Source organism: Hemiscyllium ocellatum, chromosome 28, assembly GCF_020745735.1.
Source record: "Hemiscyllium ocellatum isolate sHemOce1 chromosome 28, sHemOce1.pat.X.cur, whole genome shotgun sequence".
Classification (NCBI taxonomy): domain Eukaryota; kingdom Metazoa; phylum Chordata; class Chondrichthyes; order Orectolobiformes; family Hemiscylliidae; genus Hemiscyllium; species Hemiscyllium ocellatum.
This window is the reverse complement of record NC_083428.1, coordinates 13,586,698-13,602,091: the sequence shown is the minus strand read 5'-3', so window position 1 is coordinate 13,602,091 and position 15,394 is coordinate 13,586,698. Positions and strand designations below refer to the sequence as shown.

At 39.6% G+C, this 15,394-nt stretch overlaps 1 protein-coding gene across 1 annotated transcript in view; it reads left to right on the top strand.

Annotated features, from left to right (window-relative positions):
* The window catches only part of LOC132829128 (guanine nucleotide-binding protein G(q) subunit alpha-like), a 112,197-nt gene that overhangs the window by 36,336 nt on the left and 60,467 nt on the right, over nt 1–15,394 (top strand). The gene's annotated exons all lie outside the window — the stretch shown is intronic.

Below are 15,394 nucleotides of genomic sequence, written 5' to 3'. Positions count from 1 at the left end.
TCGCAGAAAGATAGGATAGTGAAGGCAGCGTTTTGGTATGCTTTCCTTTATTGGTCAGAGTATTGGGTGCAGGAGTTGGGAGGTCATACTGCAGCTGTACAGAACATTGGGTTAGGCCACTTGTGGAATATTGCATCTAATTCTGGTCTCCTAATCGGAGAGATGTTGTGAAATTTGAAAGGATTCAGAAAAGATTTACAAGGATGTTGCCAGGGTTGGAGGAATTGAGCTCTAGGGAGAAGTTGAATAGGCTGGGGCTGTTTTCCCTGGAGCGTCGGAGGCTGAGGGGTGACCTTATAGTGGTTTACAAAATCATGAGGGGCATGGATAGGCTAAATAACAAAGTCTTTTCCCTGGGGTGGGGGAGTCCAGAACTAGAGGGCATAGATTTAGGATGAGGGGAGAAAGATATTAAAGAGACTTAAGGGGCAACGTTTTCACGCAGAGGGTGGCATGTGTACAGAATGAGCTGCCAGAGGAAGTGGTGGAGGCTGGTACAATTGCAACATTTAAAAGACATCCAGATGGCTATATGAATAGGAAGGGTTTGGAGGGATATGTTCCAGGTGTGGGCAGGTAGAACTAAATGGGGTTGGAATGTCTGGTTGGTATGGGCATCCAAGGAGCAGGAGAGTCAGCATTTTGATTTGGTATTCACCAAAGAGAAGGAATTAGTGGGGATGATCTCTGGGAAGGGAGTGTCGAATTTCTAAGCCAAGCTGCTATTAAAAAGGAAGCGGTGTTGTGCATCCAGGAGCAAGTTATTGTTGAGCAAGTGCTACTGATGACTTCTTCCATAATATTGCTGAGTGATATTTTGAGCATTACGTGCTATGAAGTGTTTTCATACTCTCAACTTTTTGAGATTTAAAAATGTCTTGTTCATTGTTTCCCAAACTAGACAGCTGCAATAAAATTTGTCTGACAAAATCTAGTGAAATTGTATTTGGTAAGCTAAGTGAAATTTAGAAGAAGATTAATTTCTTTTAGATAGGAACATTGAAACAAGAGGGGACCATTCAGCCCATCAAGACTATTCAATTAGATTTGGATCATCGGTTCAGTGATTAGCGCTGCTGCCTCACAGCACCAGGGTCCCAGGTTCGACTCCAGCCGTGGGCGACCGTCTGTGTGGAGTTTGCACATTCTCCCCGTGTCTGCGTTGGTTTCCTCCCACAGTTGAAAGATGTGCAGGTTAGGTGAATTGGCCATGTTAAATTGTGCTTAGTGTTAGGTGCATTAGTCAGAGGGAAATGGGTCTGGGTGGATTACTCTTCAGAGAGTCGGTATGGACTAGTTGGGCCAAAGGGCCTATATGTAGGGAATCTAATCTAATTAATTCACCTCAGTACCACTTGTACTCACTCTGTCCAATTTTCTTGATGCCATTTACTAATAGAATCTATTGATTTCTGTCTTGAATGTTCTCGAGGGCTGAGTTCCAAATGCCTGCCCTATTGCTGAGTTAAAACCCAGTTACACTGCTTTCACCAAAAGTTGTAATTTTTCCACACAGTTTACAGCAAAGCTCAATGTTAAAGTGGAAATTTTTGTCAGTTAAAGCTATGTCCAAAGTTTCCATTAGTGCAAAATTCAACATGCGTTCTGAAGCATCAGGGAAACACCAACATCAATGTTTGGATTTCAGCAGTGGAATGTGCATGTCTGGTTTTCATTTTCACAGCTCAAACGATGACATGCTGAGTTTTACCATTATTAAACTGCAAATTCCAGCCACATGTATTCCATTGGATTGGGATGAATTTTTGTTTGTGTCTGGTCAGGCTGTTCCTTGCACTAAAAATAAACACCACCATAATTAGATGGATTGTCCACTAATTTGATAATCTGACACTGTCAGAAACACAGTTATGGTTTATTTTCTAGAAGAAGAAAGGCAGTTATTCACAAAAATTATTGATGGTATTCCATCTGGCATGGTCTGATTTTTGCAAGTAAATAACTGGATATTTTCAAAATACCATGCACTTGCTGTTAGGTATGTGTCTTCTATCAATGTTGTCATCTGAGCAGACACCATAAAATAAATGCACACCAACTTGGGTATTAAAAAGAGACATTGAAGGAGTAGATTTTTAGGTACATATTGTCAAAACTTGGTACAGTTTGACACTGAATCAAGAAAAGGCCCTAAATTTTCGAGCTCAAGTAGTGGTTAACATGATGCTTGTTTTACATCAGTACAGTTTGTACTGTGCAATTTCCATTGTACTTGCAGAACATGGATTACAATTTCAGATCATTCACTTTGTTTTCCATTTATAAATCATTCATAGCTAATGAAGTAATAAAATTTTTATTTTTTAAGTGATGCCTATATTTAATTTCTAAATGGCTGTCATAGCTGTATTATGCACTTGTGAATTTTGTTTTAGGGATGTTATTTGATTATCTATAGGAGGTGATCAAATACCATTTATATTTGCTGCTTCAAGTTTTCATTAGTCCTTTTGTAGTCAAGTCTACTTGTTTTTTCATGTTAAACTGTTGGATGATCGAGCCATTATCACAAGTCTATAAGGTTGAAAACGAGGGCACTGTTACAGTGTATACTCGTGTATAGGTTGAATTTTGAAGGCCTTCTTTTAAAGCTACAATTAGGGGGTTGCTTAATATACATATTGTTTTCGAGAGGATGAAATTCATGCTTGGTATGAGTCAAAAAATCGACAAACAAACCAGATCTTTTTACAAAATAATAAACAACAAAAAGAAAAAAAACTTATGGCCATTATCGAATATTTATCTCCAAAATAACTGTCTCAATTCTGCCTGCTACGGTAGAACAGTATTGTCGTACTGTATTCCAGTTACCAATAACATAAAGTGCATACAGGTCTACGCATGTGTACAATAGTTAATAGGCATACCAGCAGGTGGTCAGGCCATCTACTGGAGGTATTTGTACAAGACACAATTCATGACAAAAATAAAGTTTGATAGTATTTTGTTAAAAAAAACTGCATAAAACTTAATACAGTATACAGTAAACACTTTACATCAAAAAACTGATATTTACAGCAAAAACCTCTTCTCACCGTATATCACAAATATTATGATATGGCTTCTGAAAACAAAAATTACACAAATTCAAATTCACTGTCCTCATCACTTGCAGTACTGAGTAATTTATTCCAGTTGGCTGGGTCAAGCATATCGTTGTATGGATCACCTTCATATCCAATTTCAAGGGGGTCGCCAATTGATTTGTCATCACTCCATCTAACCATAAAGTCGTCTTCCATACCATCTAAAGTGTTAAAAATTCCACATTTTTTTGAAGGCTTTCACAATTTCAGTTTTCATCTCCTTCCAGGTTTCAATCCACTCATACTGTTGCAAGTAATGGAGCACTCATGTTGCCACCCCTCTGTGAAGCTTTTTTTACCCTTCTTGCATCCAAGTGTCCCATTTCTTCCGTACTTAGTCCTTAAAAGATTTATTGATGCTAACATCCAGTGGCTGAACCAGGCTCGTAAGGCTTCCAGAAATTATTGCAATGTTAGTATTGTTAGCTCAAAGTTCACTGATAACACTTGGCTCTGTGTGATCTAAACATATCCCAAACCAGTAAGCTTTTTTTTCCCTTTTTAAATCCTCCTGGTCACATATTCCAGACCCCTCTAATCCAATTCTTGCAGCTACCTTCATCCATCTATCCTTTTTCATGGATGAGGACAACAACACTTTTTGGAAATTTCTGTTTGGGCAGGGTTTTCTGCTTGAAAATCACCATAGGCTTTAATTTTCTTCCATCTGCCTTACAACCAAGTACCACAGTGAATCAACTCCTTTCATGGCCAGTAGTCTTAACCAAAACTGTTTTTGCTCCCAGTCTTGTCCACAGTTCTGTTCCCTGGCATTTCAAAGTTCATTTGGGTTTTGTCCATATTGCTGATGTATGAGAGCCTGTACTCATTTATCTTCCGACTTCTGATTACAAAGCAATGGAACTCAATTAAACCTGTCATTAGTTCTGGTAGATGTTGGGCAATCTTGGTACTAAATCAAAACTTTTTATAAACTCACTGCACCATTCAGCACTGGCTTTGAAATCACTGAATCCATCTTTTTTTTTGCTTCGTTTTTAGCGTGTATTCTTGTCGAGTCACAATGCTTCCATTCTGAATTACCCAGTCAGCAATCTTCCAGTTTTGGCCGCTTGTTCAGTTTTTCTCAGTTGGCATACTTCTGTTTAAGGATTGCCTTTAACTGTGTGGCTTTTTTCCTCCAATCTCAGACAAGTTTTTCAGAAACACAGAACTCCCTTGCAGCTATGCTGTTGTTGTTCCCTGCAACTTCAATAACTTTTAGATTAAATTGTGATGTATACTTGTTTCTTCATGATGCCATTTTGTCAGAAGTAGTTTGGGGAGTTTTACAATAAGTACAGAGCACAACTGTATGTAACACTACTTCTAAGAAACTGAGGCATAGGGAAGACGAGGTCTAGGACTGGCATAAGGTAGATATTTGCATATGCAAGTCGAATATTTGAATGTAAATATTACATATTTAAGTATAAAATTCAGCAGTATTTTAGTTATCGACATTCAATGATTTGAAAATAATGTTGCACAGATGTATACTGGTGCATGTAACGTGATGATGCAGGTATTACATTTGAATCATAAATGTGCAAATCATGCCCTTTCAGGCTGCATATATGGTCAGAAAGAGAACCCTGAAAAACTAGGGTCGACTTATGAAAAATACAGGATTTTTTGGCCAAAATAAGGCGTTGACTTGTACATGAGATCAACCTATATACACACGTATACGGCATATGGGCTTGCCACCTCATTACGCTGTGCAAGCTGCTACTCATGAGACGGGCTGCACCCACCACCCTCAAGACCCTCACCAGGCCTGCTTGGTCCAGCAAGCTAGAGGAAGCCACTACTTGGCCTAGCAAGTTAATGAGGCATAGGTTATCCAATGGTGGTAACTAGTTACAAGTCACATTGATATGATTGACACTATCTCAAAAAATGAGAATCAGATGCTCGATCTCACTCCTTTGAGATTCCAAGCAGTTCTTTCCACAAGTCCATTTGATGATATTGTAGTGGGTGGTGCATAAGACATTCCTCCTATTAACCCCATCAGATCCATTTACAACTACTAGTTTCCATTGAGTTCTTGTGCTGGGACTATTGCAAGATCCCACTCCAACATAAGTAAAATGTATTGGAACTCTTTGGGAAGTTAATTGAGGCAGCATTTTCCAGGGCTATTATGGAAAATTGGTAGTATTTGGTAGTATTCTTATCTTTGAGCCAGGAGGCTCAGGTTCAAATCTTAACTGTTGCAGAGGTGTGCAATAACATCTTTGAACAGTTTGATTAGAAAATAGTTTTTTTGAACACAATTTGTGATGCAGTACTTGCTGTATTTGCAGCTACATTGATAAAAACTAAAGCTTCTGTTCTCAAGACAAAATGTTGTCTTGTTTCATCTCGAAGAGAAAACAAATGCATTTACGTAGTGCTCTGTATGACTGCTGAGCACCTCAATGTACTCTTGATTCAGCTAAGTTCTTGTCTAAACTGTTCTAAGTCACTTGTAATGTAGGAAAAGCAGCAGCTGTTATGCAAAGCAAATTCTCTCAATATGAATGTGACCGGTCAATCTATATTACATAATATTATAATCATACAGTGCAGAAACAGACCCTTCGGTCAATTGCTGACCCAGTTGCTCAAAATAAATTGGTCCTATTTGTCTGTGTTTGGCCCAAATCCCTCTAAATCTTTTTTTACTCATGCACCCATCCACATGTCTTTTAAATGTTGCAACTGTACATGCATCTATCACTTCCTTGGGCAGTTTATTCCACATACAAACCACGTGTGTGTAAAAGTTGTTCCTCATGTCCTTTTTAAATCTTTCTCTTCTCACCTTAAAATTATGCCCCCTAGTTTTGAACTTCCCCCAGTTTACAGAAAAGGCCCTGTTATTCGCCTTTTCTTTGCCCTTCGTGACCTTTATAAGGTAGCCCCTCAACTACCTCCAGTGAAAAATGTTGCAACCTCAACTTTGAAATCCACCAATCCTGACAAGGTTCTTAAATCTTTTCTGAACACTTCGAAATTTCACAACATTCTTCTGATAGGAAGGAGACCAGAATTGTGCACACTATTCCAAAAGTGGCCTAACCAATGTCCTGTATAGTCACAGCATGACCTCCCAACTCCTGTACTCAATACTCTGACCAGTAAAGAAAAGCATCCCAAACGCTGCCTTCACTATCCTATCTACCTGCAGTTCCACTTTCAAGGAACTATGAACCTACACTCTAAGTTCTTCGTTTGGAGCCTCACCATTAAGTGTATAAGTTCTGCTCTGATTTGCCTTTCCAAATGCAGTACCTCATTTATCTGTATTAAACTCCAGCTGTCACTCTGCAGCCCATTGGGCATCTGATCAAGATCTTGTTGTACTGAGGTAACCTTTGCTGTCCACTAACCCTCCAATTTTATCTGCAAACTGAGTAACTATTACCTCCTATGTTCATATCCAAAGTATTTCCATAAATGACGAAAAGCAGTGGTCCCAGCACTGATCCTTGTGGCACACAACTGGTCACACGCCTCCAGACTAAAAGGCAACCGGCAACCCGCAACCACCACCCTCTGTCTTCTACCTTTGAACCAGTTCTGTATCCAAATGGCTAGTTCTCCCAGTATTCAATGAGAACTAACCTTGCTGACCAGTCTAGCATGAGGAACTTTGTTGAATGCCTTACTGAAGTCCGTATAGATTATGCTCACGGCTCTGCCCTCATCATTCCTCTTTGTTACTACTTCAGAAAACTCAATCAAGTTGATGAGGCATGATTTACTATGCGCAAAGCCATGTTGGCTATTCCTCGCCTTTCAAAATACATGTAAATCCTGTTCCCTAGAATTCTCTCCAATAACTTGTCCATTATCCGTGTCAGGTTCACTGGTTCCCTAGCTTTTCCTTACTACATTTTTTAAATAGTGACATCATGTTAGCCAACCTCCAGTTTTCTGGCACATCACCAGTGACTTTTGATTCAAATATCTCAAGGTGCCCAGTAATCTCTTCCTTAGCTTCCCACAGAGTTCTAGGGTGCACCTGATCAGGTCCTAGGGATTTATCCACTTTTATGCGTTTTAAGACATCCAGCACCACCAGCTCTGTAATATGGACATTGTTCAAGATGTCACCATCTACTTCCGCTCATTCGATACTTCCATGTTCTTTTTCACAGTAAACACTGATGCAAAGTATTCGTTTAGTATCTCTCCCATCTCCTGAGGCTCCACACAGAGGCTGCCTTGCTGATCTTCAAGGGGCCCCATTCTCTCCCAAGTTGTCCTTTCTTCTTTAATGTACTGTATTTATGAAATCCCCTTGTATTTTCCTTAATCCTATTTGTTAAAGCTATCTTATGTCTCATTTTTGACCAACTGATTTCCTGCTTAAGTATACTTGTACAGTATTTATAAGAATTCGCTTGAACTTTGTTGTTTATAACTGACATATGCTTCCTTCATTTTCTTAACCAAAACCTCAATTTCCCTATTCATCCAGCATTCTCTACACCTACCAACCTTGCCTTTCACCCTACACAGAATATGCTGTCTCTGGACTCTTGTTATCTCATTTTTGAAGACTTCCCATTTTCCAGCAGTCCCTTTATCTGCCCCAATCAACTTATGAAAGTTCTTGCCCAATACCGTCAAAATGACTTTCCTCCAATTTAGAATTTCAATTTGTAGATCATAGATTGTAGATCTCTCCTTTTCCATCGCCATATTAAACTGTAGAATTATGGATGCTTGCCTCCAAGTGCTTTCCCAGCAGTTATTTGAACGAAGGATCTCTGAAGTTTGTCACTGAACATAAATGTTGCATGATAACAGAACTAAACTCAACTCATTGTGAATTTACCGGAAACTGTTGTCTAGTTCATTAATTACCAACACCTGAGGATCAAAAGTTAATTATATTTCTTGTTCATAACTAAATAATTTTCAAAATGTTTTCATTGGATAAGTGATTTCTGTACTCTCCATAGATTGCACATGTATACTTGGTGTATGTGATGGAAAAATGGCAAGGTAGAAAACTATGTGCAACAACTTTGTGACCACTGTGTGCTTTACTCATTTGATGTTGACTGGTGGTAGATGTTAAGTAAAATACACGCGCAGTATGTTCCCTTGTTTTTTATTTAAGGAATTTTCTAATGACATTTGATGCTTATGACCTATTCACGTACTTAGCCAAATGTCTTTTAAATGTTGTAACTTTACCTGCATCTACCACTTGCTCTGGTAGTTCATTCCACACACTAAACAATCTGTAAAAAGGTTGCCCCTCATGATCTTTTTAAAACTTTCCCCTCTCATCTTAAAAATATGCCCCCTAGTTTTGAACACTCCCACCTTGGGGAAAGCAGTCTTGCTGTCACATCTGTGACTAGTCAGTGATTTTTCATAAGCAGTTGTCTTTAAAATGAGATTCAGAAATACGGAAGAGGGAAGAAAGGGTTCAAAAAGGGCAAAGTCTCAATAAGAAACTCTACACTTAAGACCGGTGGAGAGGAAGTTCATCTGAGGGTTGTGAACCTGTGCAATTCTTCACAACATAGGGCTGTAGAGATTGAGTCATTAAGTGTATTCAAGGCTGAAATAAAATGACTTTTAAAAATGGAATAACGGGTATGGGACAAAAGCCAGGAAAGCAGTTCTGAATTGTCCAATCAGCTGCAATCTCGCTGAATGACAGAGCAGACTGTAGTTTGAATGGCCTATTTCTGCTCCTATGTCTCACAACATTTAAAACTAGAAAGATGGCTGTTCTGTTAGCAGTCGGAAATGTTAAGTGGTGGAGAAAGGAACCAATTCTCAGTTCAAAGTTCAGAAAATGGAACAGAAGGAAAACTGGTTACAAAGTGCTGTGGAAGGTCACTGTTTCTTAAAGTTTGGTTTGTATAAGATGAATATCAGTATTGGAATGTGCCAAACAATTCAGACTTGAATTGTTTTGTCGCCATACTGTAATTATACTCCCAATGTGCAGCTTCTTCATGAACAATATGTCAACACCTCTTTTGATTAAGCTCTTGTCACTGCTTTTGTCATGTCAATTCTGAACTGCTGCTATCTTTCATCCTCTAAATCTTATGAAAAATGTTATTGTTTATACCCTGTCTCGTACCAATACTGACTCACCACTGTCCACTGATTCGCATTGACTTCCAATATCTCAATTATAATTTTGTTTCCTCTCAACTTCCCACTCTGGCTCTGATCACTGGATCAATTCTCAGCACCCTTTTCTGCAAGTCTCCCAGATTGTCTATTTCTATGGAAACAAGATCATAACTGTAAAGCATCCCTATTTGGCTTTACTTCTCACCAGTTGTCATACCAAGACTCTGATGGCAGTGTGGCTCTTCGTACCAAATCACAGCATGGTCACACTGCTGCCCTTCAACTTTTCTCCTGTTTTGAGCTTCTGCAATTTTACTTTGGGCCTAAGAGAGGGCTTGGAAAACATTGCAGGTGTCTATCTGCAGGCATACCTTGTTTTGCATTTGTTCAACTGCACATTTATTTCCACATTTTGATGCCTAAGCCCCATAAATGCACTGGTCTGTCTCGCTTTGGCCATTCCCTTGAAACAACCTCTTGTCCACTCTCTTAAATCCAAGGAAGGCAGGCTTGAATGGGTATGGTGGGCAACTTCCTTTGACAACATTGCCAGGTCTGACTGCAACTCAAAGGATTGCAGGATCCTGTTCTGGTCTGCTAGAACATCTTGCTACTCTTGAATATTTGAGAATGCAAGGATAATCCCAGGCTTTTTTTAAAACCAAAAACTTCTTAAATCCCTCTTGCAGTCTCTTCCATCACTCGAAACCAAAGTACAAGGTGTTCGTGGATATCTTTGTCACTAAACTTAAAATGTCCAACCAGCTTTCTTTGCTGCTTTCCTTATTCCATTAACCAAACAAACATTGCAAGCTGTCCTGTGCCCTAACTCTTTTTATGTTTTCTCTCAGATCTCCTTTCTGTCTACTCAAAGCTCCTGTTCACAAACTTTATTTCCTGCTCTTTCAATTCCATTCCCACTAAGCTGTTAATTATCTAAATTTTCTATTTGTGCCCTACGTTGTGTGATACTGTTAGAAGCATTATTTTTCAGGTAGCATCCATCTGTCTAATTCTGTGTTCACACTTCTTCCAAATGAGGCCCTTTGACCCACTCATCCTGCTAGCTGCACTCTAAATTTACTTGTTGCTTCCAAAATCCATTTTCCAACTTTAACAGAACTCCCTTTTTGAAACTCATCAGTTTTATTTCATATCTTGCTACAGTACCGAATTCACGATAGCATAAGTCACAAATTACACTGTAACAGGGACAAAAGTAAGTTCCTCTTCCTCCTCGTTCTTTTCATCCTGTCAGTAGCTTTTGACCATGCCAGCCACCTCTTTATTTCATTTAGCCGAGTGGGAATTTTTATATCTCCACCATCTCTTTCAACTCGTGCATTGCAGCTAAATTGTCCGACTACTTTTCTGACTTCTGGATGAATAGAAATATCATTAATTTAACCACAAGCAAGGTCAAGTGCACTCATACCACCATGGACTCTGTTCTCTAGTCAGTAGCTCCATTCCTATTGCTCACCACTGTCTGAAGCTCACCCAGACCATTTGTAACCTTGTGATATGACCCCAAGTGAGGTTTTGGCCATGCACAGTCACCAAACACCACCACTAAAACATGCCTTCTCTTGTGCTCAATTTCTCTTCCTATAAAGGCCAACATTTGCCTTTTGCATGCTTATTTTCAGCAACTGGTTTCGAAGGGCACGCAGGTCTTGTTGCACCTCCTGTTTTCCCAATCTGTTGCCATCCAGAAAATCTGCCTTCATCTGGATTTACTCCTCATCTGTCACCTTCAGGTGCCAGCATTAAAATAATTTGACCTCCATAGGATGTAATTTTAGAACATATGCAAACAGTCTTTGTGATGCCTTGTTTTCTACAATTCGGCCAGTTTGTGCTTCAAAATTCTGTCTGAAGCAAATGATTTACTTTCACAGTGAGGAAGAGCTTGGTGTAGAAACCTTTTAATTGGAAATAAAATTACAGGGGACAGCCACAGAAATTGCTTGAAAAACTCATGGTTCATCAGGAATGTTTCAGAGAAGGGATATATCCCAAAATGAGTTTCTGTAGCAAAGGGGAGGAAATTATTTTTACTAATAAGTTGTACAGTATTTCTACTTTAGTTGGTGAGTAGGACTGATCAGTAAGATTAATACAATGTCAATTGATGCATGAAGTGCAAAAATAAATTGCCTCCATTAACTTATTGCATTAATTCATTTAATACCGACTCCTGTCTGTAGATGAAAGTTTACCAAGCCACAATGGTAAATTATCTGAAATTTGACAAAGATCTCAAGCAACAAATAGCCTAATGGAAGAGAAATGCCATCTCATATTGCTGAATGTCAGCATCACAGAAAAAATGTCCAGGGACCATAAAACACAGGAGCAGAAATTGGGCTATTCACCCCATTAAGTCTGCTCTGCCATTCAATCATGGCTGATAGTTTCTCAACCCTGTTTCTTTTTGCCTTCTCCCCATAACCTTTGATCCCTATAACAATCAAGAAGCTATCTATCTTAAATGTACTCAATGATCTGGTGGTCTCAGCCTTCTGTTGCAATGTCTTTTATAAACATAGGATGGGCCTACTTTAAAACAGTTGCATTATTTTGTATTAAAGATCAAGGTATTCCCAAATTTCATTACCTTGGCTGAACTGTGGGTGTCTTTAGAGAGATGGTTGACCTTGATTTTTCTAGGAAAGCAGTTTCAGTGAAAAGAGCACATAGAACCATTTGTTATCTACCAAACAGTGAAATTGTGCCAAGAAAAAATAGGCCATCTATTTATGGGCTGTGTAAAAGTAACTTCTATGTTCAATTCCTAATACCTTAGTATGGACATTAATTTAAAAATAAACAGAAGTCATTGCCAGCATGATGACTGACCTTTTGCAAATTATCGTTAACTAAGAAGTTCAACTGAGAGTCAGTTATGGCTTATTCAAATACTTAGCATTGGAGTAAAGCTGAGAAGTTGACCTGGTAATTTATTCAATGAGCAACACTAAAAAATAATTGATAGTTAAGCATACTATGGGCAAAGTGTCTCTATGATAGTGCAGATTATATTCCATGGTATTGCATTACTTGTAGAGGGTTTCAGAGTATGCTCACTGAGGATAGGATTATGCAAAGATGATAAACAGATGAATCACCAAGAATAACTGCTTGAGGCAGGTACACAGATTGAGAGAGTTGCAATTGAGCTATGATCCCCTCACATTAGGGGATTCCAGGCAAGATGGCACAATCTCAAGTGTAGAATACAAAAGAAGAAATGTCTTACTGAGGCTTTATATGGTTCTGGTCATTTGGAATATTGTAAGCAGTTTTGGATCACTTATCTAAGGAAGGATACGCTGGTTTTGAAGGATATTGAGGTGGTTTGCAAGAATGATTCTGCAGAGGAAGGGCTTGTTATTTGAAGAACATTTGAGAGCTCCAGACTTGATGGAGTTTAGAAGGATGAGTTCTATTGCTGAAACAGAAAATTAAGAGGCCTGGATAGAATGGATGTGGAGAAGATGTTTCCATTGGTAGGAAAGGCTAGGATCTGAGGGCACAGGCTCAGTGAACTGGTGACACTTTGGAACTGAAATGAGGAATTTCTTCAGCCAGTGAGTGGTGAATCTGTGGGACTCATTGCCACGATCGCCAAGTCACTAAGCATCTTTAAGATAGTGATTTGATTCTTGGTTGGTTTAAAGATTAAGGATTATAGGGAAAATTCAGGCAAATGGGTTGAGAAACATGTCAGCCACAGTCGAATAATAGTGCAGACTTAATGGGCCAAATGGCCCAATTTTACACCTCTGTTTTATGGTCTAACTCGGCCTTTCAGGAGTCAAATTGGAATTTATTTCTGCAGTGCAGTGGATCCTTTCCTCCAAAAGGCAGTGAATTCTGGGCTCGTGTGTGAAGTCCCTTTACTAAAGGGAGATTGAGGCAGCTACGTAATGAAGGTGAAGTATATTGTAATACAATAGGATTGGCTCCAGTAACTGACACACACCCCTTTCTATAGGCCACCGTCGAAGTCGGAAGGTATTGTAACAATTCATCCGATAATTGGTTTACTTATACTTTGTGGGAAGCTAGGAAAGAGATTGCTGAGCCCCTTGGTGCGATATTTGTATTATGAAGTCACGTATGAGGTGGCAGAAGACTGGAGGGATGCTAATCTGGTGCTATTGTTTGAGAAAGGTGGTAAGGAAAAGACTGCAAATTGTAGACCAGTGAACCTGACATCAGCGATGGGTAAGTTGTAGGGGATTCTGAGGGGCAGGATGTTACGTGCATTGGAAAGGAAAGGACTGATCAGGAGTAGGCAATATGGCTTTGCATGGGACATTGTGTCTCGCTAACTTGATTGAGATTCTTTTTGGCGAAGTGGCAAGGTTGAAGTCAGAACGGATGTTGTCTATACAGACTATTTCAAGGAGAAAGTGAGGTCTGCAGATGCTGGAGATCAGAGCTGAAAATGTGTTGCTGGAAAAGTGCAGCAGGTCAGGCAGCATCCAAGGAACAGGAAATTCGACGTTTCGGGCATGAGCCCTTCAGGAAGGCCTGAAGAAGGGCTTATGCCTGAAACGTCGAATTTCCTGTTCCTTGGATGCTGCCTGACGTGCGTTTTTCCAGCAACGCATTTTCAGACTATTTCAAGGCACTTGACAAGGTTCCGCATGGTAGCCTGGTTAGTACGGTTAGCTAGCATGGAATTAAGAGCAAACTAGCCAGTTGGATCCAAAATTGGCTTGAAGGTAGAAGACAGAATGATGGCAGAGGATTGCTCCTTGAACAGGAGGTCTATGACCAGTGGTCCACTGCTTGCTGATATTTATGTAAGTAATTTGGATGTGAATTTAGTGGGTATGGTTAGTAAGTTTACAGATGTCAAAACTGGAGGTGTAGTGGACAGCACAGAAAGTTCCCTCCGAGTATAATGGGATCTTGATCAGATGGGCTAGTGGGCCGCGGACTGACAGATGGAGTTTAAGTTAGATAACTGAGAAATGTTGCATTTTGGTAAGGCGAACCATGGCAGGACTTGTATAGTTAATAATAGGACCCTAGACAGTGCTGCCGAGCAGAGAGACCTAGAGGTGCAGGTGTATATTCCTTGAAATTGGTGTTGCAGATAAACAGGTGGTGAAGAAGGCATTTGACATGCTTGTCTTCATTGGTCAGCGCATTCAGTGTAGAAGTTAAGATGTCAAGTTGCAGCTATACAAGACATTGGTATGGCCACTTTAAGAATACTCTGTTCAATTCTGGTCTCCGTGCTTTAAGAATGGGTTCAGAAAAGGTTTAGAAGGATATTGCTGAGATTGGAGAGTTTGAGTTGAAGGGAGCAGCTGAATAAGCTGTGGCTCTTTTTTTTGCCCCTGGAATATTGAAGGCTGAGGGATAGTCTTGTAGATGTTTATAAAATCATGGGGGCCATGGATAGGGTGAATAGTCAAGGAATCCAAAACTAGGGTGCATAGATTTTAACTGCTGAAAATGTGTTGCTGGAAAAGCACAACAGGTCTGGTAGCATCCAAAGAGCAGGAGAATCGACGTTTTGGGCATGAGCTCTTCTTCAGGAATGAGGAATCTGTAGATTTTAAGGCTAGAGGAGAAAGATTTAAACAGGACCTGAGGGGCAACTTCGGGCCAAATGCTGCAAGATTAATTGGGACAAGATTAATTTAAGATATGTGGGTAGCATGGATGAATTGGATGAGAAGGTCTGTTTCTGTGCTGTAAATCGCAATGACTCTATTGGAAAAAGCATTATCAACAAACTTGGTTCTGAAATGGATGTCAGTAAGTGAAATTGAAGAGGAGCTGCAATTCATTTGTACAGGAAGTAACTAACTGAATGACTTTCAAGGAAACATATTGACCAGGGGAATAAATAAATGCTGACAGAGATCCAATGACATGAGAAAGAGAAAAGAATGGTGATTTTTATGGGGCTAGGAGCATTTGCAGAAAAATGTTGCCCTTAGTGGAACAATCTTTAAGTTAGTTTTTTTTATCCTACACCCTAAAAGGAGCTACCCACTCACTCCAGAAACAAATTGCTGTCAGATCAACAGAACATAAAGGGAGCAAAGACTTTGGCAGTTGACCAACTATACTTTGAGAACTTCATGTGTTAAAGGCTCCCATCAGCTTCATGAGTACCACACCTATTATCTGGACCACATGATAGAGATGTG